At 42.6% G+C, this 12,501-nt stretch overlaps 1 protein-coding gene across 3 annotated transcripts in view; it reads left to right on the top strand.

Annotated features, from left to right (window-relative positions):
* The window catches only part of SEMA6D (semaphorin 6D), a 308,201-nt gene that overhangs the window by 162,743 nt on the left and 132,957 nt on the right, over window positions 1–12,501 (top strand). The gene's annotated exons all lie outside the window — the stretch shown is intronic.

Raw genomic sequence — 12,501 nt, 5'->3', positions numbered from 1 at the left:
CATGAAGCCTTGATTTATGTAACTTTGGTTTTTCCAAAAGGACAGAAATTTTATGGGGGAATCTGTTTCTAATCAGGATAAATGTTGCCAGTTTTCACTGATGAAACCATTCCGTCCTACATCTACATTAGTTGCATGGATGGGAAAATAGACAGAAAAGTTCATTTTAAGTTGATAGTGTTGCTGTGGGTCCTTACATTGCAACAAGTAGTTTTAAAATACATTCAGCCATTATTTTCCTCTGAATGCTGCTCTGTGCTTTGGTGTCTATTCGTCTGAGCCAAGAACTGCATCATAAAATTGGAAAAATATAAAATTTGAAATATGGCTATATCTGGAGACCTATATCTAGGAAGGAAAGATCAGATTCCTTCAATCTGTATTGTCTATCAAATGTGATCTTGAAGTGTGATCCTAACAACCAGCAAAAGTCTGTGAGGGTGCGAACCAAAGAGCGAACCTAGCATTACAAAAAAAAAAAAAAAAAACCCACTATCTGTGCCTTTTTCTGACTGAAGCTGTTTTTTCTTCCTCTTTTTGATCAAACTGGGCATTATATTAAAGCTTCTGCCCCAAGCAACCTTGGGATTTTCTAGCTTTAAGACTAGGCTGACCAGACCTTAATGGCAGAAGATCTTCAAACAGATGCTTTTGCAATCTAGGAGTGTCCTTTGTAGAAAAGTCACCCATAAGCAATGTCTCCAATCGATGCGGAGACACCGAAGCGTAGCAGTTACACAGAGATTATATCAAGTCAGATAAACATGATGGGGTGGATATCACTGTGTCGCTCTGTTTCTCAATTCCATTCTCAATGAAGTTGACCAAAAGCTCAAGGCAGGAATTGAGTTAATACTGAATCCAACACTCATCCTTTGGCTTAACTCGGAATCCCTGGGATCAAGACAATGTTGGGTGTACCAGTAGATGCTAAGAGTGGCAAAAGGCAGAATTGCTGTAAATTATGACACAGAACCTTCCTCCCTAATCAGCAACAGCCTTGAAATGGAAATTATTTCATAATTCATGCAACCAGGTTTCAGTGCCAAAACCCAAGAGGGACACAGGGTGAAACTTTCAAGGTGAAACTTCCAGCTTTCAGCACCTGTAGACAGAATCGTGACAGATTGAAGACTTTGCTATTTGCCATCTATACCATATTCTGTAAACTAGTAGAAGGAACTGTCTTCATCCTCTTTCTCTCACATTAACATCTAGGCTGAATTGCCTCTTACTTCTCTAGAATACAACCTCTCCCTCCTGTGAATACATTGCATCACATCAGACTACTCATACCTTTCTCCTCTGAGATACCTGCCTTCACCTATACCCGACTATCAATATTAATTTTATCTCAAGGATCTGGTTACAGTCTGATGTTTCTCCTGTCCAAAACCCTTTTCCTTCCTACCTGTCTGTCTACCTGTCATTGAATTTGTTGATACCATTGTCCACATAGCTGAACAATTGCATGATGATCTTCCAAAGGTCTCAGAAACCAAGATAGCTATGGATTCCGTCTTCATGAATTGTCCCTTGGATGAAGGTTTAGCTTCTCTTAGAGGCCACATAGTTTCTTTTGGTACTAAGTTCCGTCCTTATGCCTGGCTTCAGAACAAAGCCATTGCTCAGGGCTAAAGCACATGTTCTGCATTTGGAACGGTCAAGGGTTAACCCATAATCTCTCCCGTTCAAGTTGCAAATGCCAGAAAAACAGAATAGACACTATTTGGGCTGCTAATCAGAGCAGATGTTATTGAGCTGGATAACCAAAATAGTTTGACCTACTGTGTTTCATCACAGATTTCCTGTTCAATTCCCTAAAAGACAGTGAGTGACATCTCGCTATTTTGAAGAATAGCATTTGCTCATACCAAGGAACATGATTTATTTTGTGGGGGGGGGATAATTCGGGAATTATTTTGTTGGTTGGAAGAATGAATGAGTTGGGAACCCACCTTTGATGCGTTCAGGATGCAGAGAAGACTGGATGAAGGTGCAGCTACCTATGTTGAAAGGCCTCTGTACCTTCTCCACCTATCTTTAGACACCAGATGGTCCGCAAAGGAGCCATATGGAAAGCTCCAATCGTGGATAAATGTCCCTATCTGCAGACAAACAAACATATGGCCCATTTGAGAATATGAGTTCCTTTATTTACAAGGCCATAAATGAATGACTCCAAACAGCCAAATATCTTTGGCATCTTTCAAGTTTTGTGATGCATGGTATTTGCTTGCAGTTGTGTGTATTGTGCCAGGGAAGAGCAAATACATGGGAGATAGTCATCATGAGGCTATATGTACCATTATATATGGCATGGAGAAGATACAAAGTCCTGCACGTGGATTTGAGAGCAAATGAAACTAAACTCTCAGGGTTCCAAGTAATAGACCTATAGCAAGCAAAACTCCGAGGCAGGTAGATTCCTCAAGGAATAGTTTTATTGGACATATCATATTGGCACAGATCTGGTGAAACCCGACTCTGAAGGTTCCCACAGTTTTCACCTAATTAAAAGTAAAGGTTTGCCACTTTCTCAAAACAATCAGTCCATGGTCCAATTACGGTGCTGTCTTGGTTGCCGAGTGACATCGTTCTGCCTTCTCTGGCCAGGTGTCCTTGGTTCCCAAGAGAGAGTATTTTGTTTTAGCTACAAAATCCCAGCTATCTCAAATTCCCCCTCCTTATCCCTCAGCTCTCCAATGTGGCAACACTGAAGCTTTCAAAAATGGCTCCGGTCAGGTCAGCTTCAGGGTTGACATATACAATATCATCAAGAGAGTAAACGAATGGAAATGGGCTAGTCACATAGCAAGAAGAATCGACGGCAGGTGGACCAAAACAGTCATAGAATGGATCCCACTGGATTAGAAACCTAAAACAAGATGGATTGATGACATCAGCAAGTAATTGGCAAAAGGAAGCTCAATATCAACTCATAAAATATTTCTATGGTCTTTTTAGAGTTGCCAACAGAAAGGGAGGGGGAGGGGTTTGAAAGAGCAGTGTGGCAGCTTGGAAATCGAAAGTGCATTCCATAAATAGTTTTCAAAGATAATAACTAGATGACCAAAGTTTCTACCAGGCAAAATTCTAACTGGAGAACATGATTGATGACTCTGGGCGATGGATGTGTCCCATTGGAGAATATGAATTATGATACACCCAGGGGGTGGGGGGAAACCAGGGTCAAGGGTGACAATGAATGATGTGTCTCAGAGTCTGCTACACCCAGGTAATGCTGGACATTTTAACTCCCAATAAATCCCTTTGAAGTTTTGAAAGTTTGGCTCGAGACTCATGATTTAATTGGGGTAACTGCTGGAATCCTGACACTAAGGGCCATATTGGTTGGAAACATGCAGAAGAGGCCTTCATCCTGCATCCTAGATAGGACAGTGGCAAAGGAGAAGGAGAAGGAGAAGAGGAGGAGGAGGAAGAGGAGGAGGAGGAAGAGGAGGAGGAGGAAGATATTACACAGAGGTGCTAATGTGTGGCATGAAATAATAGATGGCAACAGTCCATCTATTATGCAATTTGGCAGTTTGAATCTCACCAGGCTCAAGGTTGACTCAGCCTTCCATCCTTCTGAGGTGGGTAAAATGAGGACCCAGATTATTGGAGGCAAGATGCTGCCTCTGTAAGCCACTTAGAGAGGGCTGGAAAGCACTGTGAAGCCGAATATAAGTCTAAGTGTTTTTGCTATTAGTCCTAATTATTAAATCAAAGAGCTAAATAGTGGTGTCAAACAGGAAAAGAAGATCCTTGTCTGGTCAGTCATACTCAGCCAAGGAAAGAATGGAACATTTATTATGTTTACTTTGAGGAGATGACTTTAAACCCCTCCGTACAACATGCCATATAAAACATGCCGTATACATCTTAAAGGGTCTATATAGTGAGAACCAAGAGGGGAAAAAATCTTTGCACGGATAATTGGCACTTTATGGATAGATGAGGTCAATCCAAAGTAGCTGGTTGCTTGATTAATTGGGTGTTTTTTCAATAAACCTGACCAAGAGTTAGCTACTAAAGGAACAGAGTTCCCTGGCTGAAAGTTTGCTTTGGAAGCAGCCCAATGTTATTTTTTAAAAAGTGGGGGGGGGGTTCAAAATGTAACTTAGAAAAATGGATGCTCTAAGACTGCAATTTTGGAATACTTACTTGTACGTTGAACATCCTGTGATTTCCAACACAAACAAGTTCCAGACAGAAATGCATAAGGTCTGTCTGGCAAAAAGGAGCTTTGCAGGAGAGTGTTTCGCTGGTTGTGGTTGTGCTTGCTTACCTCCAACCTATAAGTTGCATTTTTAGGTGCGAATGTACCGATCAATCGTCAATTGCTCAAGTCAAAGCAACATGCTGTCAACAGTTGCTATTAGGTGAAATCACTGTGTTTTTCTCTTGGAATTTGGGTTTTGCAAGAGGGATGTTCTAAGGTGTTTATTTTTTTTTAGAAAAAGCCTATTTTCTTCTTGTGTTTTGAATTTCCCAATTGTCTGAAACTTACTGAGAGATTTCTGAATTTAAGAATTGTCCACTTCTTTGAACATTGTGTTTTTATTATGGCTATTTATTCCACTATTATGGCTATTAATTCCCTCTCTTTAGGATTGATTTCCCGAAGATTGCACGTTCTTTGTTTGCTTGTGTCTTCCTTCCCCTCCTCCTTTTCTGCATTATGATTAGGCCTGCGACAAAACACTGCATAAAATCAATCTTGGTGTGATGTATGATTGTGTTCTGTTTAGGGGCAGCGAGGGAGGGGAGAGGAGGTTAAAAATGTCCCTGGGTACATCAGAGGGGAAAAAATGCCGTTCCAAGGAATATTGATGTAATTGTGTTATATCAAGAAGCGCTTTGTTTATTTGCTTTTTCTGGTGTGTATCGGTAATGTGGAAATGTGAGATGTGAGGGAAATGAAATGTGCCAAATGAGGCTCCTTCCAGTTCAAGAATTAATTTCACAAGGGCATTAAGATGAACTGGAATCTGAGAAGAGTGAACAGATTCCGTGGCTGAAAATTTGCAGCCTGGTGCAGAGTTTTTTTCTGTCTGGGATTCTGGCCACGGTTCTGTTCCTTCCCATTTGCCATCCGGTTACATGTAGTCCTGGACCATCATGGAGCCATCATTAAGGTCATAAGTCATAGAAGTTGTAAAATGGATCTATCACACCACCGACCTGTTTTTATTATGTTTTTGGCAATGGTCATTCATCAAATGCGGTGCTTGTAAGTGCAAACCCCTTGTTTGCCTCTGGGTGTGGTTTTGCCAAAACCATCATAAAACACAGACATGTGTTTTATGGGGCAGGGCAACAATCAGAACTTCAGGTCCAGGACTTATGACCTGGACTTTCTCAGGTACATTGACCCAATGTTGACTAGGGCTCATTCAATGAGACATTTTGCAGATGGTCAGGAAGCACGGATTGTTTGCTGTAAATACGGGCAGAGAAGCTGTAAATATGGGCCGAGAATAGTTTCGTTTATTAAGACATTGTTTCTCAACTTCAGGAACGATGTCTGGACTTCAACTCCCAGAATTCCCTAGCCAGCTGGCTGGGGAATTTTGGGAGTTGAATTCCAGAATCTTCAAATTGTCAAGGTCAAGAAACACTGGTTTAGGGGTGTCAAACTCGATTTCATTGAGGCCTGCATCAGGATTGTGTTTGACCTCGGAGTGATGACCCAGGACTTGGCACAAAGGCAACATAGTCAGATAATCAATAAGAGTCCATTTATTATCTCCAACTTTGCCCCCAATGTCCAGGTTACCTTCTGGCTGGAGAAAAACTCTCCCAGGAACAGCCTTTGACTGCAGAAAATTCAGTCTGAAACAGGGTAAATACAAACTGTAACTTAAAGTCCAAACAGAGCCAAACTGAAGTAATTAGTTTGGCAGGGCAGGAGCAAGATTTTCAGACTTGAAAGCACGGCAAAACTCATAGTTGGGAAGACGCCAGGAACACAGATAAGCCACAATGATACAAGATAAAGTCACATTTGCTCCCAACAGCCTGCTGCAAGCAGCTTGCCTTTTTTATATACTGTGTTCCCAGCTGCAGCTAATGAAGGGAATCAGGGCCCTTTCCTCCCCACATTGTTCTCTTCTCCGTTCCTCCCTGCATGCCCTAGGATGGAGAGGGGGTGGGTCTGGGTCTTCCACTGAACTCCCTCTCATTTGTTTTACCTCTCCCCTGCTCTGCCCAGCCAGACTTTGCCCTTCCCCAGTTTCCTCCACAGCCAACGGAGCCACACTCCCATTCCCTGTCAGCTGTTCGTCTTCCTTCTCGGATTCAGATTCCGACAGGGGCATGACACTCAGGGGGCAGTGGGGCATGGACAGGGTGGCCATGGCCAGCTCAACATTGCTCATGTCAGGGGCACTTGTGCTGGCGAAGTGCTAAGACAGGACTTCTCTCAGACCCTCCCTCTCTTTCATTATAATCTCCTTCCTTCCTTCCTTTTCTTCTTTTTCCTTTCCTCTTCATTCTCCTTCCTTCCTTCCCCTCTTTCCTTCTTTTTCCTTCCTTGCTCTCTTCCCATCTTCCCTTCCTTTTCTTTGTCTTTCCTTTTTCCCTTTCTCTTTTCCTGTCCCTTCTTCGACGCTCAGATGCAAAAGGGGGAAATGTTCTCCTTTTGTTTTGTTTTTAGTTTGTTTTTCTAGCCCTCTGCCAGTGAAAATGGAGCTAGCAGGAGGCTGTCGTGGCCAAAAACGGAGCCTGGGAGGGCCATGCATGGCCTTCCCAAGCTCCGTTTTTGCGGGCCAGTCCACTGTTTCCAGGGCAGCAGCATGGGCCAGATCCTCTGATGGGCTAGATCCAGCCCACGGGCCTTGAGTTTGACACCCCTGGGTTTAGACTATCTGTTGAAGATCAACACAGGGGGATTCAAAACTGCTAAAAGGCAGGACTTTTTAACCTGTTCTTTAACACTATTGAACTAGGAAATCAGGTGTGGAGTTGTAGATGCCAATTTTCTAAAGAGGCTCCTGGTTTAATGGCTCTTTGCTCTTTCCCAAAGCAGAGCTGTAGATATCTGCAATAATGGAGCATAATGGATGACTATCACCCTCCTAGCTCTGCTTATGAGAATTAGAATTAGAATTCTTTTATTGGCCAAGTGTGATTGAACACACAAGAAATTTGTCTTGGTGCAAATGCTCTCAGTATACATAAAAGAAAAGATACATTCATTAAGAGTCAAGAATCATCAGGTACAACACTTAATAATAGTCATAGGGTACAATAAGCAATCATGCCATACTAGGAAACAGTCAATATAAATCATAAGGATATAAAGTGACAAAGTTACAGTCATACAATCACAAGTGGGAGGGGATGGGTGATAAGGAGTGATGAGACAATTAATAATAATAGTAGTGCAGACTTTGTAAATAGTTGGACAGTATTGAGGAATTATTTGTTTCGCAGAGTGATGGCGTTTGGGAAAAACCTGTCCTTGTGTCTAGTTGTTCTGGTGTGCAGTGCTCTATAGCGTCGTTTTGAGGGAAGGAGTTGAAACGGTTTATGTCCAGGATGTGAGGGGTCTATAAAAATTATAAATCTGTTGAATGCATCTGATTGGCTTAGCAAGAACTTTAGGGATTCTCCTGCAGCTGCTGCTTCTGCTCTTCTTCTAACAGTCAAAACATTAGAGCCAAAACCAGCTTTTTCAAAAAAAAAAAAAAAAAAGGAGGAACAGCCTAGACCACAACAAGTATGTTCAACACTGGCTGTTCTCTCAGCTGCTACCTTGCATTTGTCTTGATGACGCCTGTGGAACAGCTTATGCGAAAGGGGGAACTCTGGAGAAACTGCCAGGAGGCCCATAAGGATTGTTGAAAGGAATTATGAGTGGAGTTAATCTGCAGCAGCCTGGGTCATGCTCAGGTCATGGCAGCTTGGTTTCACAATCCACGCACCATGTCCTGGTCCTGCCAAAACACGTACTGTTTCCCATCTTAGTGTTTCTCCTTCTCTGCTGACAGGCTGTAGTCAAGACTCCTGATTCTGATCCTGCAGAGATGTAGGAAATATAGTTCGTTTCTAGGCACGTACATTGGTGAGGTAGCAAACGGCTCAGATTGTGTCAGGCGCCAAAGATCAGGACTGTATTTATTGCTCAAGGCTATACACAAGAATCTAGTCAACGAAAGCTCAACACTAAATTGGCACCAGATTCAGCAGAATTCAACAGAGATTGGAATTAGACCATTTGTGGGAACGTAATGATTCTAGGCTGATGACACACTTAACTCCACCACCACCACCCCAAGCTCTGCTTGCTCTTCTACAGATTGGGATATACCAACTCGCCCAAACTGAGGTTATTACTCTCTTTGAAGTGGTATTCCTTGTGAAGGGAAATGTAGTTTCATAAATGGGTTAGGGACAAGGTCAAGAAATTGACAGGACCAGAAGAAACATATGCCATTTGATTTTATTTTATTTTTGAATGGAGTTAAGGTAATTTTTATCTTTGCAGCTCATGTCACAGTATAATTGGTGTTTGGTAACAACTACAAGTAGTCCTCAACTTATGACCAGATTTAAAGTTCCAATAATCCATTACATTGTAATGTAATCTCACTTTTGGCACTCAATGCTTGGCCTAAGTTTATGACCCTTTCCAGTGTCCCATTGTCACATCACTGTGTTTTATGAGAGTTTACTTATGGTTTGGCAAAACCAGCCCTGTAGCAAACTATTGGTTTGCTTAACAGTCACGGCGTTTGCATAAGGACTGCTGAAAAAAAAGTCATAAAATTAAGTCTGTCACATGACTGACCTGCCTTATGATCATAACGGGGAACCATGGCTGGCTGGGGAATTCTGGGAGTTGAAATCCACAGGCCTTAATGTTGCCAAGGTTGAACACTCCTGATATAGATGGAGGAGATATTGTATCCACAAAGCACAGACATTCTGCCATTCAGCTGTTAACTCCCTCCCCAATTGCCAATATTAAAAATAAATATGGGACCACACATTGGTAGGAAACACTGTAATACGATCGGACCATTGACCAAAATAAAATCACTAACTATGGGTTGAGCCAAAGATTAAGGGTTCACGGGCTCACTCCTGGAAGGGATAGAGAGAAACCTTTATAAGAATTCAGTTTTGGTTTGTTTGTCTGGGGAAAAAAAAACCCATATACGGTCACTCAACTTGAACATTGTGATTCTGAGCAGCGTGCAATCAACCCAAAGCAAAACAAGATAAGCTAATTCAATTAAAATCCAATCAAACATTAATAGGCAATCAGAAAAGTACTTTTGCATACCCCTCTGGATAGGGAAGTGGAAATTTATTATCTTTTTGAAGTCCAACGGTATTGGAGCCAACTGGATTTTGGGGTGTCCCAGAAGGCAGGCACCACAAGGGAAAATGGTGTGACCCCATCTAGATTATAATTCATCACTATTGCAATGTGTTACAGCTTGTTTAATTTCTTCCCAATCAAAGTGTGCTCTATTTTTCAATCTCCTATTTCAGGGAGCTTGTGAACTTGCCAATAAAGGAGTATATTTATAGTTCAGGATTGAAATGAGGGGTCTTTGGTGCTCTCTGAGTTTGGCTGTTTTCTTGGAGATGTTTCATTATCCAAATTAGGCACAGATGACGTTACCTAGTTGGGTAATGAAAGAAAACAACCAAGCTCATAGAGCAGCAGCTCGTGAATTTCTTTTGCATTTCTCTCGGTAGTGCTTCAAATATATTTTTGTCCCAGGATGTGCTACTGAGGATGTGGTTCCATCTATGACACCTCTGTCTATCACTTGAAAGTCATCTTAGTTGCCTCCACTTTGCAATCTAAAAAAACGAAAGAAAAAGTTCCTTTTTGATGAGGTGTGTTGGGATTGAACAGAAGTGCCGGAATCTGCAGTCTACGAAAGACAGGATCTGATCACTAATAATAGAGTTTCATTACTGAGTACAGGAATACCGTGTTCTTTCCTGAAATCCTCTTTTCCTCTGGAAAAGAAAGCACACCTTACAAATATCCATTATTTTTCATCAAAACACTCCTCACCTTAGGAGGCTGTTGCACGACAATAACCCTCATGATGCATATCCACTGATGAAAGTGTGAACCAGAGTGTATCAGACACTCGGACAAGCCTGTTCCAGGCTAAAGGGGAAAAAATATTTGAAGAGGGAAGATTGGTATGCAAGGAAGCCTGATTACACAACTCTGCTTTAGGCTAGGGTTTTATCTCATCCCAACAGTGGTGTTTTTTGTATGTATGTATGTCACAATCGGGAGAGAAAGGGAAAAAAAATACCCCAAGGAAGTATAGGTAGGAAGTGACTCAACCCACCAGTAACTTGTTAGAAGAACAAAGGTGCTTTTTCAAAAGGCAACTGGACTGTTTTTTTTTCCAAGAAGAAGGAGGAGGAGAAGAGGAGAAAGAGGAGGAGGAGGAGGAGGAGGAGGAGGAGGAGGAGGAGGAGGAGGAGGAGGAGGAGGAGGAGGAGGAGGAGGAGGAGGAGGAGGAGGAGGAGGAGGAGGAAGAAGAAGAAGAGGAGGAGGAGGAGGAGGAGGAGGAGGAGGGGGGAAGAAGAAGAGGAGGAGGAGGAAGAAGAAGAAGAAAAAAGAAGAAGGAGGAGGAGAGGAGAAAGAGGAAGAGGAGGAGGAGGAGGAGGAAGAAGAAGGAGAAGAAGAAGAGGAGGAAGATGATGATGATGATAATGAAGAAGAGGAGGAGGAGGAGGAGGAGGAGGAGGAGGAGGAGGAGGAGGAGGAGGAGAGGAGGAAGAAGAAGAAGAGGAGGAGGTTTCTTGTGTTGCCTTCAGGTGCTTTGGAGAATAGCTTGACTCCCTCTTTGTGGCAGCTCCTCAAATATTGAAACACTGCTATCAGGTCTCCCCTGGTCATTTCTTTTCACTAGACTAGACAAACCGATTTCCTGCAATCGTTCGTCCATATGTTTAGCCTCCAGGCCCCTAATCATCTTTGTTGCTCTTTTCTGCACTCTCTCCAGGTTCTCAACATCTTTTTCACATTGTGTTGACCAAAACTGGATGCAGTATTCCAAGTGTGGCTGTACTAAGGCTTTGTAAATCAGTAATAGGTTGTTCTCCTGGGCTGTTCTCCTAATTTCAATTTTTCTTTTTCTTTCAAAGAGCCTCCTGTTTCTTATTTCTTTCTCTCCTGTTCATTTTGTCCTTTTTTTTCCTCACTTCACAATTTTCAGTGAGTCAGCCAAGAGTAATCTTCTGTTACAATCACAGCTCTTCGCTAATGGATATTTTCCAGTCATAGATTATAAGTACTGTAAAGAACATAAGCCCCATCAAAACAGAATTAAAATGGCTTTCTCAGAAGCAATGGGTGAGGAGCAGTGGCGGCGGCTGCAGCAGCAGGGCCCGAGCAATGAAACCTGATCAAGGAGATTTGTGGCAAAAGATTTAGTTCTGTCTGAAATGAGGAGGGGAGAAAGAGGCACTAGATGACAGCGGAATTATTATTAGCGCCCTCACGTTTTCCCTGTCTTGCAGAAGCAAATAATGTGTCACTCACATGTTGCAGGGTGATAGGTTTTGACAAGGTTGGCTATGAGGAAGGGGGGAGGGGAGGATAGGGGAGAGGAGAGGAGAGGAGAGGATCTTGGAAGACAGAAGGAAGAGCCACAGACCAGCCAACAGTCAGATAAGAGGCAGAGGAGATATGTACTTTCAGACTTGCAAGATTCTGTTAGCAATAAAATTAGAGCTAGTATTTTGTTTGTGCTTCTTGTTTGGACTACCTTGCAAGGATGAAAGGAAGGAAGGAAGGAAGGAAGGAAGGAAGGAAGGAAGGAAGGAAGGAAGGAAGGAAGGAAGGAAGGAAGGAAGGAAGGAAGGAAAGGGAAGTGAGAGGAAGGAAGGAAGGAAGGAAGGAAGGAAGGAAGGAAGGAAGGAAGGAAGGAAGGAAGGAAGGAAGGAAGGAAGGAAGGAAGGTGAAAGAAAGGAAGGAAGGAAGGAAGGAAGGAAGGAAGGAAGGAAGGAAGGAAGGAAGGGAAGGAAGTGAGAGGAAGGAAGGAAGGAAGGAAGGAAGGAAAGGAAGGAAGGAAGGAAGGAAGGAAGGAAGGAAGGAAGGAAGGAAGGAAGGAAGGAAGGAAGGAAGGAAGGAAGGAAGGAAGGAGAAGAAGGGAAGGAAAGTGAGAAAGGAAGGGAGGAAGGACTGGCTTTGGGACAGAAGTAAGAGATCAGGCAACAGCAGACAAGAGGCAGAGGAAATATGTACCTTCAAGCTTCAAGATTCTATTGATGTAGCTTTACAATGAAGTTAGAGCTCGTTCTTCTGGTTATCTCTACTATCTCGCAAGGCTGACAGGAAAGGAGGGAGGGAGGGAGGAAGGAGTGAAAGAGAAAGAAAAGGGAAGGAAGGGAAATAAACACTCTTTTTCCTTTTAGAGATCCTTGAATTAAAGATTTTCAGGTCTAATTTCTTTAGTGGTATTTGCCACTTATTGAACAAACCTAGCATGAGTACGCTGAATTGAC

This window comes from Notechis scutatus, chromosome 11 (assembly GCF_049901735.1).
Source record: "Notechis scutatus isolate UNSWTSFEM ecotype Mainland chromosome 11, rNotScu1.2, whole genome shotgun sequence".
In the NCBI taxonomy this organism is placed as follows: Eukaryota; Metazoa; Chordata; class Lepidosauria; order Squamata; family Elapidae; genus Notechis; species Notechis scutatus.
This window is presented reverse-complemented; position numbering and strand designations above follow the sequence as displayed.